The following is a 19,894-nucleotide window of genomic DNA, read 5'->3' as shown; positions in this document are numbered from 1 at the left end:
TTCTGAACTCTGTAACTTCGGCTTACAAAAGGAGGTTGTAATGCTATGTCTGGACTGTGATAATAGTTTAGATAAAGATCCAGCATGTGACTCCTAATGACAGCATTAAGTCTATTCTAAGGATCTATATCAAAATATAAGCAGTAAAACAGACAGCAAATATGAACCGTGAAGAATTAATGATTAACTGCTCACTGCATGCTTCACAGGGAACAGCACTGCCATTGAAAGAGTCCACTGTGAAAGGAATTAATGCTCAATCTGAAGTTACATGGCAAGGTAAAAATCAGAAATGCGGTGTCTAAATTTGCGTGTGCCTTTCTGTGCAAGAAGGTTAACAATTGTAAATAAATATCAGGTTTATTCATGTCCTACAACTGATTCTATATGGGCAGTACATCCCTGTACCTTTGCAGACCTCCACACCATTTAATTTAATGGCAGTCCCAGGGATGTCCAACATGTATTCAGCTATGGTGTAAGAGCTGAAGTTATGACATCCAAGTAATCTCTCAGACAGTATATTACATTTTAATTACTCTTTAAAGATGGCTTGTTGTTTCTTTCAAGAGAAATTACGTGCGATTGCACTCATTAATCTTTGTGTGTTCCGTAATTTCAGCAACCCATAACATTTGAAAGCTAACTCTCAAAGTGTTGCCTTGTAAATTACTTCTGTGTTAACATATGGGACTTCAAACTAACATCACTGAGAGAACTAACTGGAAACCCTGGAGAGTCCAGTACCATAGTTTATGACAGCCTGTGAGAATGACTTAGACCTTCGTTAGCACTTGGAATTGCTGCCTCACAAGTGCTCTCTTCCTTCTCTGCAAGGCTAAACTCTTGGCCTCTGCTGCTTTGGGAATTCAGTGGCAGCCTGAGAAAGTGGACAAGAGCCTCAGCTTTTCTCAGAGACTAAATCCTTCCACCAGCTAGTGTGTTATGGGCCACTGCTGTCCACTTCAGCAGTTTATCGGCAAATCTTTTTTGCTGCTGTGCAGGGTGATGTTGGAGATCTACCTGCGAGGCCCCAGCTATGCAGTTCCCTGCAGGCATGCTGCAGCTGAAATCTTTACCTGCCTTCCCAGACTGAATGCCAGGAATGCTACCGTAAAGGGTGTTACTGCACAAAACTCCTTCTGTAATCAAGGGAGGAAAGTAGACAGCCTCAACAGTATGTTCGTCCTACCCCAGATTTAAATTGCCTTATTGTGGAAGACTACACCGACGGCTTGAAACGATGGTGCTCCAACATCAGCACTTGCTGGAAGTAAGTGTGTATCTGTTTACATAAGCCAAGGATTGAGTAGGGAAGTCATATTTATGCCAATACAGTTCTATTTATGGCACCTGTATTTATCTTGCAACCATGAATGTGCCTAATGAAAATGAGGATAAGATCCAGTATAGTGAGGAAAGTAGGTTATGATGTTCTCTTCCTACAACTGCAGAAAATTTTCAGCGTGAAACAAGTACCTAACAGTTTGGGTTACTCTTTTGGCCAAACTGGTGTAACTTCTGATTGCTCCACCTTCTGGCATAGTATCTCACCACTTTACAACCAGTGCAGCACAAGCTGATTCCATTTATACTTTTCCAATGTCTTCTAAGTTAACCTTCTGTGGTGGGCTGATGTTGGCTGGCTATCAGATGCCCACCCTAGTACTCTCTCTCTTCTCCTATATAGGCTTTCCTTGCATTATTGGCATCATGGATGCTGGGCCTTGGCCCTGACTCACAGAGGCCTCTGGGGACCCCCACAGCCAACTGTTCATACAGGGCACCTCCATGTCCTGGCTCTGGTGGGATGGAGTGAACTTCCCGTCATCCTGTGGTGCCTTAAATGACAGTAGGCATGCATTTAGAGATAACTGTGTCGTGCACTGTTGATCATAACATCAACCACAGGATCTGATTATCTGTTTTAAGGATTTTATTTCAAAATCTGTTTATTCTTTATATAGTGTTCGGGGCAGTTGTGATCCCCTTACCAAAAGACAGTAATATTTTGCATCATGAGGAGATATCATTCAGTACAAATTAACCCAGTGAAAACTCATCTGGTGAACGTGAGAATGAATAAACCAGCCTATGAAGGGATGCACAAAGGCTGTTCTGAAAGTAATGCCTTCTGTTTTATTATGTTGACCCACAGCGTCAGAGGCAGGTGATGGTGGAATGGCTGCAGAGGTTGAACCTATCCAGCAATATTCCATTACATTTTGTTGCCATGTGATGGCAACAGAGGGGCAGTCTGATAGAACAGCATCTGACATGGAAGTACATATGAAGCAAAGGTGTGTCAATGAAATCCTCCATGCGGAAAAAAATGATGCCCATCAATATTCATTGATACTTGGTGAATATTAATGGAGATCAACCAGTGGATGTGAGCACAGCGAGGTGGTGGGTGGTGTGTTTCAGCAGTGTTGACAGTGACAGTGGGTTACCTCCACTGGTGCAGATTTTTACAAGTGTGAAATACAGGCTCTTTTGTTCATTGCTAGTGAAAATGCACAGCTAATGGTGTTTGTGGCTGATAGTTTGCTCTATCAGATAGTGTTATCGTGCTCTTTGTATCTGTTGTTGTTTCCATGGAAATAAATAGGAGGCACTACTTCCAGAGCAACCTATCTACAAGAAAGGAGAGTGGCATCTAATATTCACAATTCATTTTCTTTTTGAATTCATTTTCTTTGGAAAAAAATTATTCCTTTTTCTTCTTCCTTTGAAAAGGCATTTAGAATTCGCTAAACTGTTTTCCAGTCTTCATTTTAAATTAATCATTGCATTGGAATATCCAGATTTATAAATTAAGAAAATCATCTTTGCGTTACAAAACCACATTGTCTTTTAACTTAGTGGCTTCTTTCCAAAGCAGGAAGTTAGGAAAATACAGCAACTTTATAGCCGGAGTAAGATAAATAATAATCTCCTAAGGGGGAATGCTATTTATACTCCCTTTGTATTTGTATTTCCTATTCTGTCCTCTTCCCCATTCCAGTGGCTGTAATTAAAATCATAGCATCTAATGTAATTTTATGATTCCTTCCCAGTGCTAATGCTGTTTTGCCCCCTTCAGAAATTATAATGATGCGATTGCTGGTGTAGTCAAGCCAAAATGAACAGCCTACACTTTAATGTGTAATTTCAATCTGCTCTTTATAGATGGGTTGACAAGGTTAAATAGGTTGTGATTTTGTAAATGTCTTATCATGAATGGTCTTGATGTTACACATGCTCTTAAAACCACACCACTGTACAAAAGTACTCATCTTTCCAAAGGCGGTATCTCAGAAGAGGAGGAGGTGAGATGGATTTCAGCTGGAGTGGACTCACACAGCTCTTTGTTAATAGTTCTTGTAGATCTCTCTATAAGTAAATCTGACTTTTTCATTGAGAATAGAGAAAGATGTTGTATAATTTGTCAGGATTGTGTTGCTTATCTAGGAAGATAGCTGTGAAGTATAGGCATATATGTCCTAGAACTGCGTGTTCTAGATTAGTCATCATAGACCTGGATATAGACTGTTATATAAATGTGCTGTTGTCATCATCATTATCATTATCAAAAAAAGAGATTGGAAACAATTTTCGCTCATGAACTGCAAGGAGCTGGGAGCACATAAGCATAGAAGACACGAAGCACTTCAGGAAAACAGTTGCTCTCAGTGGCTGTGTTTATGCGGCAAAATGCATTTCTTCCTACTGAAGCAAAATAATCATGTCACTGTAGCCAAGGCAGTGGCACCAGTGGAGCGGCTGTAGGCATTGATGCAGGACTGGTGGAAGTGATCCCTAAGTAGCATCTCCCTGGGACAGCCCACAAGTCTGGTGTCACAGGGAACCAGTTAGCTCATTTCAAAAGCAGAAGAGCTAACTGGTGCTTATGAATCAGATGAGGGGTGTTAGATAGTCAGAAGTGAATGGGGTGAAGGGTGCCAAAATGTTTGAAAGCAGCAGAATAGCTATAATTTCCTAAGGTATTTTACTGCTGGCTCTGGTGGAGTCCTTCCTAAGACATCTGTCCCACACTGACTCAAGTGGAGATGGAACATTTAAGCCTGATAGGGAATGTGCATTTCGGTACACACTCTGAGGACTACAGTTCTTTAATTATTGCAATTATGAGGGCATTTATAATGTAGCATTATTTGCATGTTGTTCTCAGCAGGAACTTCAGAGGGCTGAAACCTAATACAAAATACAGCAGAATTATCCTATCAAAAACTAACATCTTTGGAGATGCATGAGTCACTAAGCAAATAAAAAAACTAACTGAAACAATGCAGTATTAATTGACAAGGCTTTTTCAGGATGAATGAATGTTCTCTCACACAAATCCAAACAGTGCCAGATACACTGGCCTGCTGCTTAGTATCTTCAAGCACTACTTCTTTGCAAATGCTAAATAATAATTGTGGTTGGATGTTGATAAATGTTTTCTTCTCTCTCTGTAACTGGCTGTTGCAGTAGCTTCATTTCCTTCAAGTATTGTTCACCTCTGACTTCCCAGTAAAGTCCTGCTCTATTTCCTACTCAATTTCTGTAAGAAAAAGGGAAGCATAAGGCCTAAATGTTTGGAGTAGTTTTGTTTTGGTGCTTTTTTGTTTGTTTGTTTGTTTTGTTTTTTTGCTTGATTGCTTGCTTGCTTGCTTTTGGTAGCCTGACACTAGAACTCAGATATATCTCAAATATGAAGGGGAAATTTTAAAACTCTGCTAATAAAGGCATTCAAAGAACCTACAATTTATCAGATCCCTGGCAACATCATAACCCTTTTCTTTTATAGTTTTGCCCAGTGGTGAAGATGAACTGGATGACAGTTTTCAGAAGATTTGCACAGAAACTGTACGAAGGAAAGGAAAGCTGCCCAGCCTATGGCTGCTTCATCACACTGCTATGAACATGGAATAGAGGTGGCAGAATTAAATCCATCAGAATACCTGAGCTGCAGTAAGAACAAGCACTGCCCAGTGTCTAATGACATAAAGAAATGCTGACATAAAACAGTGAAACATACCTTTATCCATCCCTCCTCTCAAGCCAACGACGGATCTGAGCAAAGCTCAGTCATACCTAGAGCTTTTCCAAATCGGTAATGTGCGTAAGAGCTGTCTGGCAGATGTGGAATAAATCCAAAACAAATGCAGGCCGTGCAAGCTGACTGCATATGCAATGCAAGGGGCAGAGCATGGGGCTGCTGTCTGCTGCTGCTCTTTGAGGTGGTCAGAGACCATCTCAGCAGATGGGACCAAACTGTCTTGTAGCTGGTGATCTCAGATAAAAGGTTTTGACCTGGGCCAAAGCTACCAGACATCACAAAGTCACAAACAAGTCTATAAACATATCAAAATAAACCCAGAGGGAGCCTCTCAGCAGAAAGGAGGGAGAGGAGGAGTCATGGACAGAAAAATCTAGGAAAAACCCTCTATGTGCTAGAGTGCTTGCAGGCAATGACATGAAACAGATCTCAGTTCTTCTAGGTGTTCTCAGGCTAAAGCAGTTCTTTTTTAACAAGGTTATTTTTTGTGAGACTATAAATGTTAAAATATGATCAAAGCAACAGTTTGTTCATTAATAATATGGCCTAGAACTGGGCAGTGATTCCTAATTGTGAAATGGGTAGTACTCAACCTTGTTTTCTGATTGGCTTTAGGGAGCTTGAATGCATGGCCTTATTTCACTGCAAAGCCCTGGCAGACTTTGCACATTAAAATTCTAAACTGTCTAAGTAGGTGTGAAACTAATTTTGTGTTTATTTTTTAAAAACCACCTATGATCATTTAGGACCATCCACTTCACTTTGGGAGGCCCTTACCTAGCTGCAGGTGGGCCCTAGGAGACAATAAAGCCCACCTCAGAGAGGATAATTTCTCAAATATCATAACCTGAATATTTATAGCTTCTGGAATCGTTGTAGCTACTTATCCATGTTTCCAGCCACAACTTTTCTTAATAAGAAGGGCTTTGAAAAACTTGCTAAATCTGGACATAAAAGGAAACAGAAGTTTTCCTAGTGCAGTGGAATTTTTTAAAAGTCACATAGTAACTTTATTGATGAAACAAGGAAGAAAGCACTTTTCCACCAGACTTTGCAGAGCATATTTACAAAACACAAGATTTTTTCATTAACGTGTAGGCAAGGCAAAGTCATGACGAGGTTTCCTGCAAAGTGAGGACACTTATGTGGCTAGTCATTTCATCAGTGGGTTATCTTACTCTCTTGCTTGTGGTGTTTTAATATGTTTATGAGAGACAAATCTTGGGGAAAAAAAAATCAAAGAGAAATGAAAGAACTCAGAGGAATTTTGGCTTTTTAAAGTTTTATTTAACATGGGAAAATGTGTGCTACATCCTATTTACACAAATACAAAAATGTTTGCAAATCACCTTGTACATCTATAACATCAACTGATATTTCTTTACCTTGCAGTTCACTTAGTTACTTATAGAGGGAACTTACGCGTCAAAAAAATTTGTCAGTGAAGTCCAAAGAGCACTGAAATCACAATGGCTGTGGTTTGCCCTCAGATTCATAAACCTGAATTTGGGTATCTAAACAGGTATCTGCTAAGCTTCCTTTTCTGTCAGTGAAAAGCAAAGATTCAATTACCTAAGAATGAATAGTACCTGGGATCACCTGAGATGCCCAAATGTCTCCCACCATGTTCTTTCTGATGCTCCAGAGATGATCAAGCCACCTGTGTATGGGTCCTGTGTATTTCCGCTAGCCTTGTATAGGTGATCTGGATAGCAGCGGCTGTCTCAAATGCAACAAATGTATTAAGCAACAGAATCATGCTTTGTGTGAAACCAGGGCTGAACCCTTGCCTCCGTCACTTTGCATCAGTACACTGCAATATGCTTGTTCTACCTCGTAGTATTTCTGTACTCTGTAGTATTTCTCAGTTCTACTGTTCAGTGATTTGTGAGAGGTAGGATGCTTGGCTTTGCCAGGCTTCTCAACCCTTATTTATGGTTGCACATAGCTCTGGGAAGACAGAAATTATGGCTTTAATAACATTGTCTCAAATAGACAGATTTGGAGAACATGTTAACAGTTAGCATGTAGTTTGATTAATGCAGAAACATAAACGTGTATGTATAAATCAGACATTTACTATATTGAGAAAGCCATGGCTGATAACTCATTTTTTTCTTAGTATGTATTTATTTCTCAAACTAAAAAGATCTGATAAATGTCACAATAATTCTAGTTTGTGAATTCAGCTACATCCAGGACAGAAGCACTAAGCAGCTCTGTGCAATCAGAACAATGTCCACAGCTAGCATGAACAATAATATCCCTACAGGAAAGAGCTCTGATAAAGATGGGTGAATACTAGATAAATTACTAGCTAAACTTCCAGAAATTGGGCTAAATTTTCAAAGATTCTGCTGCCAATAACTTCACCATACATCTGGAAGGATGGAAAGGGCTTTTGAAAACGTGGCCATCCTTTCTCAGAGATTCAAGAAGATCCCAAAAGCACAAACAAGTGAGGTGGATTTACCTGCTGAATGAGGTTGCAGACCTAATACTAGTAGATTTTATATCACCTGGGGAAGTTATAATGCTTTTCATGAATGAAGAGTTACGAAGTGTTGCAGTTCTGTGGAAGTCGAGGCCTGTGTCTGTGTTACTACTACATCCGTAAATGTAGGGACTTAAAGCTAAAGTGTTGTTTTCCTCTAAATCAGAATAATGAATGTAAATGCGTGCAAAGAATGAGTCAGCAATACCATTCTCTATCCTGTGAGTAAACAATTGCTCTGGAAACTATCTACCATCAGTTCCAAAGCTTTTACCATAAGGCACTAAAAACCAAGAAACTGTTCTTTCCAACCAGGAGGACTTTCCTCCCCTAAGACAAATCTTGCAAACAGTAAACTTGAGCCAGCTCCGGCTCTGTTTGTACCCAGAAGGAGGAGGCTTTGGTTCTTTAATTAAGAGGTCTGAGTCTATTTTTTTTCTTTTTTCCTGTGCGGTGTTGGAAAAATAAAATAAGAAGACTGATTGATTATAACAACAAGCTGAACACCAGATGTTTTATGAATATACGGCTTCCCCGGCCCACACCCATGTACATGTAAGAGAAAAAGAAAAACAAAGGACTGTTTATAATTGTCAGAATATTAAAACCTTTGCTTATTCAATGTTCTTTCTTCGCTGGCCTGTTCATGCAGCCAAAAAATTGATTTATGACACAGACCATTCATTGCTTGAGTTTTACTTTCCAAACTTGGTAGAAATATTTCATGGCCATAGTCAGATGTCTTTCTTTATGTAAATTTTGATAATTTTGAGGCTATCTTTAAACCAGTTCCTGAAACCACAGGCCATAATAACTCATTTGGTTTCAAATGCTCTGCTCAGTCCCATCAAGATGAATAGCTGGATTCAGTGTCCACTGCCAAAAGAAAGGAACATTCCCTTCTCCTGTTACATAACATTAAGACACTTGAGTGGGAGAAATGGAAACCGAGGCTTATGAACTAACAGGTATGCTGCAGCATTGGGGCTTTCTTCCATGCTTTAGGCTGTCTTTTCCAAACTGGTATCAGAAATTCAAAAACTGCTCCCCTGATTCGCTAATGCAGTTATTACCATTACAGCAGCATTGCCATGAAAGAAAGGCTATAGGCCAAAGTTTTCCTGCTTTATCCATACAAACACTTCAGTTTGCTTTTAAAAGACTTATTGCTTCAGTGATGCAAGGTTTGGTCCAAGAACATAGTAAAAAAACCTCTTCATAACACTATTTTAGTGTTTCTATAAAAATCTGAGTTTCCTTTTCCAGAGCTGTCAAAGAGTAAAATCCTTTTTGGGATTCATTACTAACTTTAATCCCTTGGATAACAAAGCATTTGAATATGGTTTTTTATGGCATTATCAGTTTCATGGATTTATCGTTTCACATCATTTGATAATATTCCAAAGCACGCTTCACACTTCACAAATTGGTTTGAATCTCATGCAGCCACACTTTAAAGACAGACAGTAAAACTGGGCAGCATGCTTTAACAGGAAACAACAACTTCCTTGCGTAAGGCTACTATTAGCTTTAATTAGGATACTGAACTGCTTGAATCTGTGCTTAACATGTGCTTCGCTTTGATCTTACTGAAATGACCAATGACAATACTGCCTTGTTTAAATTTCAAGATGTCTAATGCCACATAAATTAGATGTCCAAAAAAGTGCCCCGTTTTTCTGTCAGAACAGCTTTCCAGATGTTTTTATAACCTGTGCATTTAAATGTAGTTATCTCCCTTAGCATTTTCTCTGAATCAGATACATACACATGTATGTTTGAGTTTAGCTTAATTTCTGCAATAACTAAGGCTTAGGCCATCACATGGTGAGGTCCATGTATCTGTGTCTTGCTCAGTCCTCCTCTGCAATAACTTTTGAACAAGTCACTATGTGAAACCCAAACTACCAAGCAGGAAGTCCCAGAAACCCTAACAACACTGAAGGCTGCAGAAACAAGAGAGAACCTGATAAGGGCTGCTACCAAGGGAAAAGCCATTATAATTTAGCTCTGTGGCATTGCAGATGACCAGTATGCACACACTGATCAGTGCAGGACAGCACAGTGCAGTACATATTTCTGCTTTCCTCACTGAAAATAAGGGGGAATGTGTGGGATAGGAACTCACAAGGGAACAAAACTGACTTGACCCACTGTTCACTTTTTTTTTTTTTTTTTTTCTCCCAGGGTGTATCTGTGGGTATGTAGCATAATTAACATGCTACTGGACTATGACAATTTTATGAAGTTGTCAATTGCCAGCTGAGGACCTTGGCATTTTCTTAGAATTCTTCCTTTTAACCAGAGAAGGGGGAAAAGGGAAAAAATGGAATTGAGATTGCAGTCCATTTCTGAGACTTAAATATTTTGTGTACCAGACATCCCACTCCAAGTCTTGATCCTAATGGACAGGTCAGCAGTGCTTTTCTGGTGCACAATGGAGGTGAGATTTTGTCAGGATACTTATTCTCAGAAATATCATCAAATATACTGCAAAGTTCCTCTTCAGTCTACAAGCAGAAAAATCTGATAATACACAAATGTTTATGACTTACACACCTGAAATCGAAGCACCAGATTTCTCTTCTACAAACAAGATTTCAGTATCCTCGATATTAAAATAGTGAAAAAGTATCATAGCCTAGAGAAAATGCAGTATATTTTTAGCCCTTTTCCTAACCATTTTGATTTCTTGTTGAAATTGTGTTGTTTTTTTTTTTTCCCATTGACAACACCAGGGAATGTTTTTCAAAGTCTTAATGCTGGACAAAATATACTTGAATAATGGGACCTAAAAAGCATTCCAGTAAATGAATTCTTTCTTACAGTATATAGCAAAACTAGATATTGCATGAATAATATAACTAGAATACTAATTAATGCATTTAATTTTAGAATAGGGTCATTAAGAATCCTGATTATGCCAAGTAATAAGTGGAAATTAATCTCCGCAGGCTTTTTGTGTGTGTGAGTATGTGTGTCTGCATTTTCCCTCCTAACATGGAGACATGGAATGAAAGAAAGTTCTGAACTGAGATGTGGATTAGCTTTGAGCACATGGTGGCAGTGAATGCAGTCTTTCTGTGTTACAGAACTCCTAGTTATTTACAGTGCTCTGTAATATTGTCAAAGAAAAAGATTTCAGCAGCTGACATACAGTAGGTGGTTAGCAATCAGAGAAGTGGAGGCTCAGGAGAGACTATTTTGCTGTCTACAGCTCCCTGAAAGGAGGTTATAGCAAGGTAGGGGTCAGCTTCTTCTCCAAGGTATCCATAAATAAGACAAGAGCTAGTGGCCTCAAGCTGAAGCTGGGGAGGTTCAGGAAAGATAGATACCTAGATGTCAGGAAAAATTTATTCACTGAAAGAGTGGTAAGGCATTGGAACAGGCTGCCCAGGGAGGTGATGGAGTCACCATCTCTGGAGGTGTTCAAGAAAAGTAGAGATCATGGCAGTGAGAGATTTGATTTAGTGAGCATGGTGGAGATGGGCTAACAGTCTTTTCAAGACTTAATGATTCATGGACTCTATGATATTCCTGTTTTTTTTTTTTAACACCTCTGCCAAAAGATATCAATCCTCTTTTCTCTGTTAAACATTCATTTAGAATTATCCTGCTTTAAAAAAGATACATATAATTGTTCTTGGTGGAAATAACAATAATAAAATATCTTAAATTGGGAGCACAGTTCCTCCAGGCTCTCTACATAATCTAGAGACACCTGCAAAATGCAACTCAAAGTTTTGATGAGTTAAGTCACTCACTCTCTGCTAAGTGCTCTTGAGCAGCTCTGGCCCTACCAGTGGAACCTCTGTACTGCTGGTTCTGCCCAGTCCCTGAGCTGTGAGTGCCCTCAGCATGTTCTGACATCAGCTCCACATACAAGGTACATGGAGGAGTTTGTATTGAGTCTCTACTTATCAGTAACTTATTGCTGAGGAAGAGGTATGTGTTAGGGGAGAAGATCAGGTCTTTGGAGATGTGGAAGAATGAGCTGATTCCTTTTACGCATTTAGATTCTTCCAGTTTCAGTGTGAGCTACTCGTGAAGCTATTTCTAAAATCTATATAAAAGCTTTACCTGAATCTTCCCCTGGCTTAAAATCCTCAAAGCTACTCAGGTGTGAAGAGCTCAGTACTACTTAGAGTCTGGGCCTCATTTTCCACCCGTGTAAAGAAATGGCTGCCATGTGTCATAGGAATTGAGGTATTGCAAAGGAACTCTCATAGTACAGGCAATAAAAGCTGAATGTACATTGTAGCCTGTGTTTTCTGCTTGCATGCTTCAATCACAGATCAGAAAATCCTTTAGTTTCCAGATTTTACACATAATTTCATCTGAATTTACACTGAAATGCACTAAAATCCCTAAAGATTTCAATTCATCTAAGTAAATGCTGCTCTCTGTAGCTAAATGTGGATTTCAAGAGCCTACATTTATAATGACATTTCAAAAATTGGAGCTGCTGAATTGACAGTGGTCTAAGAATATTCCATGCAGTGCTTCAGAGAGCTGTATCAAGACTGGGGAGTGGACAATGTAACTTTGAACAGCTGAGAATCTTTTTTTTTTTTTTTTTTTTTTTTAAGTTAAGAATGGAAAATACATGAAATATCAGACAGTTTGGCAGTTAAAGCAGACAGAAGACAGCAAGAGAAATCATGATATAATAAATAAATGAGAGGAAGAAATATTTCTTTCTCTACATTTTCCACACAGGAACACTTAGGTGCAACTTTTCATTTTTCTTTTTTTTCTTTTTTAATGGACCTATGTCAAATACATAAGGAACCTGATAATGACATTAATACTAACAAAAGATGGAATTTGATGCCTTTAAATATGCGCGTTGTGATCTCTGATTTATTTTACACAAACCAGACAGTATCAGCCAGAGATAATCCCTGTCACAGAACAGAGACAGTGTTCCTCATTCAAAAATAGACTTCTGCTATATATAGCCTACTTTATTATAAACTTTATTCTTCAGTGATTAAATTATTTAGCTCCTTATGAGGTATAATAGTGTAGTCCAACACCAAAAGAATCTCTCAAAGCTGATCACTTCAGTTAGGATGCATTTCACTGTTCTCAGTTTTTAACTTGGTGGAATAATGGGGCAACAATTTTGATTCCATTCATAAAAGGAAAAGAAAAAATATAGCAAAACAACTGGAAAACAAGCTTTTTGGGAGATGGTCCTGCCACATTTTGATTTTATGTGCCACATAGTGCAGAATGGCTGCATCCTTTTCCATTCAGAAGGACAGCCCATGCAGGTACCCACCATTTGAGCAAGAACCCAAAGCTCAGTGTAACTGGGAAATCTGAGAGCAATTACATGAGCAATGACTGAAACCTCCATGCCTCCTGTAGAAGTTGTGCTACCATTTAGTCAAAGCTTACTTAGAAAGCTCATAGATCAGAGATAAACAGTTTATTTCCTTCTAGATCCAAATTCTAGGGATAAATGGGCTGCTGGTGAGAAACACATGGATTCAAATCACTTTCCATTTATCCCATTAGATCTTGGATTTGGGTTAAAAATTTCCACTGGGGAACTGAATGTTAATAACTGGGTTCTTCAGAGTGGCCCTCTTTTTCTGTCTTACTGAAACAGCTTCATTTTAAATAAATATGAATTGAGTGAAGGAGATGACAATGAGTTAGTTAGAAGGGAAAGGTCAGTTTTTATATCAATCCTGGACTTACGGGTTTTGGATGATGAAAAACTCAACATGAGCCAACAGTGCGCACTTGCAGCCTGGAAAGCCAATGGTATCCTGGGTTCCTTCAGAAGTGGGGTAGCCAGAAGGGCAAGAGAGATGATTATCCCCCTCTATTTGTTCCTTGTGAGGCCTCCAATGCAGGAAAGAAAGCTGTTGGACAGGGTCCAGAACAGGGCCATGAAGATGATTCAAAGGCTGAACACCTCTTCAATGAAGACAGGCTGAAGGAACTGGGCTTGTTCAGCCTGGAAAGAAGAAAGAATCACACAGAATCACAGAATCACCCGGGTTGGAAGGGACCTCAAGGATCATGTAGTTCCAACCCCCCTGCCTAGCAGGGCCACCAAACATACACATTCAGATCAGGTTGCCCAGGACCCCGTCCAACCTGGCCTTGAACACGTCCAAGGACGGGGCATCCACAACCTCCCTGGGCAGCCCGTTCAGGGCCTAACCACTCTCCTTGTAAAGAACATCCCCCTAACATCCAACCTAAATCTTCCCTCCTTCAACTTGGATCCATTTCCCCTAGTCCTGCTGTTGTCAGCCCTTTTGAAGAGTTTACTCCCCTCCTGGGTGTAAAGAAAGCTGTGAAAAGACCTCACTGTGGCCTTCCAGTATTTATAGCGAGTTTATAAATATGAGGGAAATCACCTTTTTACATGAGTAAATAGTGATAAGACAAAGAGGAATGGTTTAAAACTAAAGGAGGGAAGATTTAGACTAGATGTCATAGGAAATTTTTTTACTGAGAGAGTGGTAAGGTGCTGGAACGGTTGCCCAGAGAGGTGGATGCCCCATCCCTGGAGGTGTTTAAGGCCAGGTTGGATGGGGCCCTGGGCAATCTGATCTAGTACTTGATCTAGCAGCTGGCAGCCTTGTATGTGTCAGTGAGATTGGAACCTGATAATCCTTGAGGTTCCTTCCAACCCAAGTCTTTCTATGATTCTATCGTGGCTCTCTTGTGACATGCAAAGCAGAATGGTTTCCACAGAACAGGTTGTGCGTTTGCTAGCCTGATCATGTGCTTTGAAACACTGAAGGAAACATTTTAATTTCACATATGTATGAGGCATAGAGAAGATTTGAATGCTGTCTTCCTACACTGGGTAAGATTATTCTAGCCAGTAAGACATATGTCTCCTCTGATCTGTGAATTGCTTCGAAACTCCTCAATAAATGTAGCCACTCTTCATCAGCTTGTTTCAGAAAGACTTTGATGATCCAGCCTGTCACTTCTGAATGTTTTCCTCACTTTTTTTGTGCCAGTCAAAATTCAGCAAATCCAATTCACATTGAAGAACCAGTTGAAACTTAGTCACCTTTTGGTTCAGCATTTCTAGGTATGTTATAGGAGAGAACTGCACTCATGAAATGGAACACTGGAGCAAACATCCCCAAAGTTTACAATGCTTCTGAGAACTTCAATTGCTCTTGAGCTCCTTGTTCAGCGTGTCTTCTAAGGTAGGTATAATAATTCCATATTAGCCACAAAGAGTTATCAGAAGGCCAAACACTGTGCAATATTAGTTTTCCATCTGCATAAACTCCTTCAGAGACAGGTGTGACCAAACTGGAATTTTCTAACCCTTCAGGGCAGAAGTACGAAGGGAGAGATTCAATCAAGGCAGCAGCATAAGCTGCCAAGTCTTTGGACAGGAATAAGAGAAATCTTCAGCTGCTAGTGCTAATCCCCCCAGAGTTACAATTTGCTCAGAGCACTGCCAATCATTTTTACTTTTTTAGCTCACTGCATTCCCGTATGATTTTTTTTTTTCTTTTTTTTTCCTGTGGGATTTGAATAATTGGAAATTACTCTCTGAAGCTGTGGAGAAATTTCCCTGTTGAAGCATTGCAGTGTCAAGCCCTACACAACTGGCATGGCCTGATATTACTGCATTGCTTGAGTTAAGGTTTGCCTAATACTAAATGAGAACTTTTTTTTTTTTGAGGGAAATTATTCAAAGATGGTAAATTTTAAATAACAAGGTGTGAATGACTGATAAAAATGGTGTAACAAATGTTTTGTAGAATCCTCCTACATTTTAGAGCAGTGCAGAATATCTGGATCTAGAGAAGTTCCCAGAATTTTGCTTAAAACAACAACAAAAGGCTCCAGTTTCTTCTCAGCTTGAAACCACCTGATCCTCATCTAAACCTAGAAGACTGACATTCTCTTTGTTCTCCGCTTCAATCAATTAAGAATACGTACACAGCTTTTTTGAATCTACTTACTGCTTACTTATGACATTAGAAGGATGTTCCAAACTGGTGGTCACTGAATTCTTTTACTTAAATCAAAACATTCTGTAGAAATCTAAATTTAACCATCTTTTCTTTCCCCGAGACTGATAATAAGCAGGCTTACAAACTAAAGAGATACTGTATCTTTTTTCAGTACAGTGCAAAGAAAGACAAAACTGCATCGTATACTTAGGCTAGCAGATAGAGGCCAAATTCAGTCTTCTGGTGCATTCTTTGGGATCATATTGAACTCAATGAGAACCACCTGCACACAGAATTTTACCCCAAAATGAAAGCCTAGCCAGAGATTTGATTGGAATTACTTGACTTAGAAGTGAAATAGTCTTTTTTTTTTTTTTTTTTTAATAGTATTTTTTGAAGTAGATGTAGTAGTAATAATAAGTACTAGTAATGAGGAAGAATAAGTAATGATTTCTCTACAGAATTTGTAAGAAAAAAAATTAGAATTACTTTTGGAAAGTAGTGATGGCCTGCTGTGTTGTACTGTCTTTTTAAAAGTGTCATTTTCCAGTGGAATATCTGAGACATTATGTTTGAGATATCAGGGCCTTCTGATGCCTCATAAATTCACCTGAGGAACAGTCTGAAAATCAGCTGAGTCTCATTTGGTACTAGGACACTAGCTGGTCTCTAGCTGTTCTACAATCAACAAATAACTTCACCTACCCTACACTGTAGGTAACTTGTTTGTAATGTCTTGTTAAATTACAAAATGTATGTTAAAAATTTGTCTCCTACAACTGAAAAACTTGGCCAAAAATTTCTTAAATTTCATCAATTCATCAATTGGTTATGGTAATAACAAAGCGCAAACATTCTTTTACTTAATATGTACCTACCCATGTGCCCATCAACAAAATAACACAGCATCTGAGGTCAGAAAATCCTCATTTCACTTGCCTTCTAAATAGTAGTCCAGTGGTAGCAGCAACATCTAGTTGTTAGAAGTTGAAAGAAGAACCCTTGAAATATTTCATATACTCATGTACTTGAAAGTGAAACTTTCATTTAATAAAAGTGTGATCTTGAACAGTTGGAAAGTGTGAGTGATTAAAACGTACACTAAACTTTTGAAATATAATTTCTCTCTCCTTCTCTTTCTTTGTCTGCTTTGTAATGAGAAAAACATGAGTGAATAGTACAGGCAGCTCAAAGGTGGGTACTTAAAATCAAGTGACTGGATACCAGTGGTATTTTTAGGGACGTGGGAGACATTGACTTAAATCAAGGACTGAAACCACTAGAACATGTTCTTAGGCATATTCTCATTCGCCTTCTACCCTTCTCCTTCCATTCCTCCTCTTTGCTAAAAAAGTGTTTGATTAAATAGAAGAGCTCTCTTGATTTTTGAATAGTTACTTATTTGGGGCCAAATCAGATACCTTTTCTCAGAGTGAGTAGTACCCTCCTCCACAAGAGTCCTTAAGATTGCAGTAGTACTAATGGCAGTGTAAGGTGTTCCTTCAGATATACATTCAAAGAGAGCAGTGCACAATTTTCAAAAGCAGATTGAAAGCTTAGTTCATAGCAGGAACCACCCTGATTTTGGAAATTTCTCAGAGTGTAATAGATCACATATATTTGAACTACAGGCAGCTTCTTTAGTTTGACCACTACTACCTATCAAGCAATGTTTGACTTTAAGCACTCACTGGAGATTGTATGTTTCCGTTCCAAACAGTCTTCTCTTTGTTTTTATTCTTCAGGAATGTGAACATGAATCCTAAAAGCCCCAACAGGCTACAAATAAGTCCAAAATATAGCTACTGTAGGCCTGCAATTTATTTCTTTGATTATTAGTCATATTTAGTGAGTGGGTAGAATTTTGTTTTCTGAAAGTGCTTCATACAGTTTATTGAGTTAGTTGAAATTAGCAGAAAAAATAACTGGCAGAATTGCCTGCCTCTTGGCCTAAGGGCTAGGAGCACATGAATGCACTCAAGTCAGTATCTCCCACATGGCATCCCATTGCTGTGCCCACTTGAGTCAAGGGACAAGAAGTAAGTACTCCTTTGAAGTACTACATTAAACAAGAGATAAGGAACAGTAAACTTAACTGAAGCCTAACTGATGTCAAACAATTCTGTCTTCCCATGCACAATTAGCAGCTGCCGAAACTGTCTTTCAACCTGTATAATGTAATCATGACAACAATCAACCAAGCCCTGGCTCTTTTTTTCCTCTTCCCATGTTATTCTTTTGCTTCATCTGATCTTCCCTATAAAGCTGAGTGATAAGACTTTGCAATTCCATCTATGTGTCAGAAGAAACAGTGCACAAGGTAATGACAGGTTTTGTCACCATAGTAGTGGCTGTAAACAGTTCCCAAGCTTCCTGTTCCTGAATGATGTTGCAGTGGCTTCCTGCAATTACACAACACATTGTCATGCAGATTAGCTACGGGTCACTGCATGAGGATAGGAAACTTCAGAGGTTTCTGTTCAACCTGTCAGGTTGGTAAATCTAACATAAGGTCGGGATCACCTCCAGCATTTCCATCCATAGAGTTTATTGCAGATGCTCTCTGAGAAGGGGCTGTGAAAGGAATTGTACTGTTTCACTAAGGAAATGCTCCAAATGCCTGTTTTAAGAATGAACATTCAGAGTCTAAATCCTTGTAGGCTTGTAGGAGTGTAGAAGTGTTCCTTCTGGAAAAGCAGGAGAGTTGAAGACCCTCATGTCTTCAACTACAGACCCTCTGGTCTGTATTTCTCTGAAAAGGGGATGTAACTACAGTTCTTGAGAATGAACAGACAGTGAATGTGTGGCTTCTTCATTAATATGTCAGGGACAAACCTGTGGAAGAGATGTGCTCCCTTGGGCTCAGAAGATGGCATTTAACAGTGGTCTTTTTATGTGTCTAGAGTTAGGGGAAATATCACAGAACCTCTAAGAGCTGAGGAAGAGACATCAGAGATAACCTGTAAAGCTAAATTTAGAAAGGGGAAGCTGAGAAAAGGGTTGAGGCTAACATAAGCAAGGAAGGAATCTGTCACAGGCTGACTGTCTGTGATTTAGCAAATCTCACACATACAAAGTAAATTACAATTAATTTGGACTAAACCACATGCTGATATGATAATATAAGCCATGTATACTCAAAAGAACAAATGCTGATTGTATTTAAAATTAAAAAACAAAACAAAACAAAAAAAACAAAACAAAACAAAAAAACCCAACTCTAATGATTTGGGTATTTTACGACAAAACTAGGCTTAGAAATTAATCAAATATATTGCAATGAGAGGAACAGCTATGTCATGAACCTGATCAGAAAGCACAATGATGTTCCAATGGTAAGATTAGACAGCAGTTCTAGGGTTCTATGTCCTCGTTTTGTTGTTTATGTAATCCAGTGTATAGCAAATGTGAATGACTCCAAAGGACATTAGCCATTAGCCATTAGCCATGAAATGTTTTCTTCTTTTTAGTGGAGCTATCTCTGAGATGAATTGGCACTTCCCCCTCATTTGCAATGAACAAACTAGTTCTCTATGGCAATATTAGTGATTATCAGTATTAATCTTTCCTCTGCTTTTCAGGGGAAGTATGAGTTAAAATTTTGATAGTATTCTGAACTTCTAAAAAACTGCTAGAATGGCCATAGAAAACTTGTAATTACTTTGGTTTCTCTTCTAGCTCTTTTCACTTTAATCTCATGCTGAAGGCGTGAGTTTGGTATCAAGCATCCTAAAAGCTTACTGCTTCTCAGTCTGTGGTGCTATTATTAGAGAAGAAGAAAGCATATATTGTATGTTCCTGCCTTGTTCTAAGCACACAGAAAAGTCACTGATATGAACCTTTCCCCCCACCCCCACATTTATTTCCCTCTTTTAGGTTATGTGAGTAAACTACTGAAATTGTTAAAAAAAAAAAAATTATCTGTACTTTCATTCAACAGATGGCTGTCCCTCCTTTCTGTGTCGCTGCTCTTGCAATTATCTTCCTGAAGACATATGGAGAGGAGCACAGGCCAGACATTCACTGAATTGACTCACTTATTAATCATTATCTTTTGTAAGAATGAGCAAATTTTCTGGCCTCTGTCTGAACAAGAGTTTTCTGAGCAGATTCTACAAGTCAGCATTTTCTGAGGCTGAAAAGAGCCCAAAGATGAGAAAAGCGCTGTCTCCCTCCATTAATTCTCTCGCAATCTGGTGCTTACTCTGAGTAGCTGGAGTAGCCAAGATGTGGCTTGTGTCTTGGCACGCGCTTTGTGAATGCAGAACATTTTAACTTCTGTCATGGTAGAGGACTGTGTTCTAACAAGCTGGTTGAAGCTTATGCTTCAGCTTGTCATGGTATGTTTATTTAAAGGCTTAACAGCTTGCCATGGTTTCGCTTGATGTTATTGTTAAT

At 39.0% G+C, this 19,894-nt stretch overlaps 1 long non-coding RNA gene across 4 annotated transcripts in view; it reads left to right on the top strand.

Moving 5' to 3' along the window:
* Positions 1 to 8,258, top strand: part of LOC122171331 — a 29,353-nt gene extending 21,095 nt beyond the window's left edge. For 2 of the 4 annotated variants that reach the window (XR_006171975.1, XR_006171974.1), the window contains exon 4: positions 4,796 to 8,258. This is a non-coding gene — a long non-coding RNA (uncharacterized LOC122171331). Of the gene's footprint in view, positions 1 to 209; positions 280 to 1,197; positions 1,274 to 4,795 lie in introns of all 4 variants that reach the window. The other 2 variants (XR_006171971.1, XR_006171972.1) reach the window with 2 other exon arrangements.
* Positions 8,259 to 19,894: the final 11,636 nt, after the last annotated feature.

The sequence above is a fragment of the Centrocercus urophasianus genome, unplaced genomic scaffold (assembly GCF_019232065.1).
Source record: "Centrocercus urophasianus isolate 14NV4802_14NV808 unplaced genomic scaffold, USGS_Curo_1.0 seq_9, whole genome shotgun sequence".
Lineage (NCBI taxonomy): Eukaryota > Metazoa > Chordata > Aves > Galliformes > Phasianidae > Centrocercus > Centrocercus urophasianus.
The sequence above is the reverse complement of the archived record's forward strand: the minus strand, read 5'-3'. Positions and strand labels throughout refer to the sequence as shown.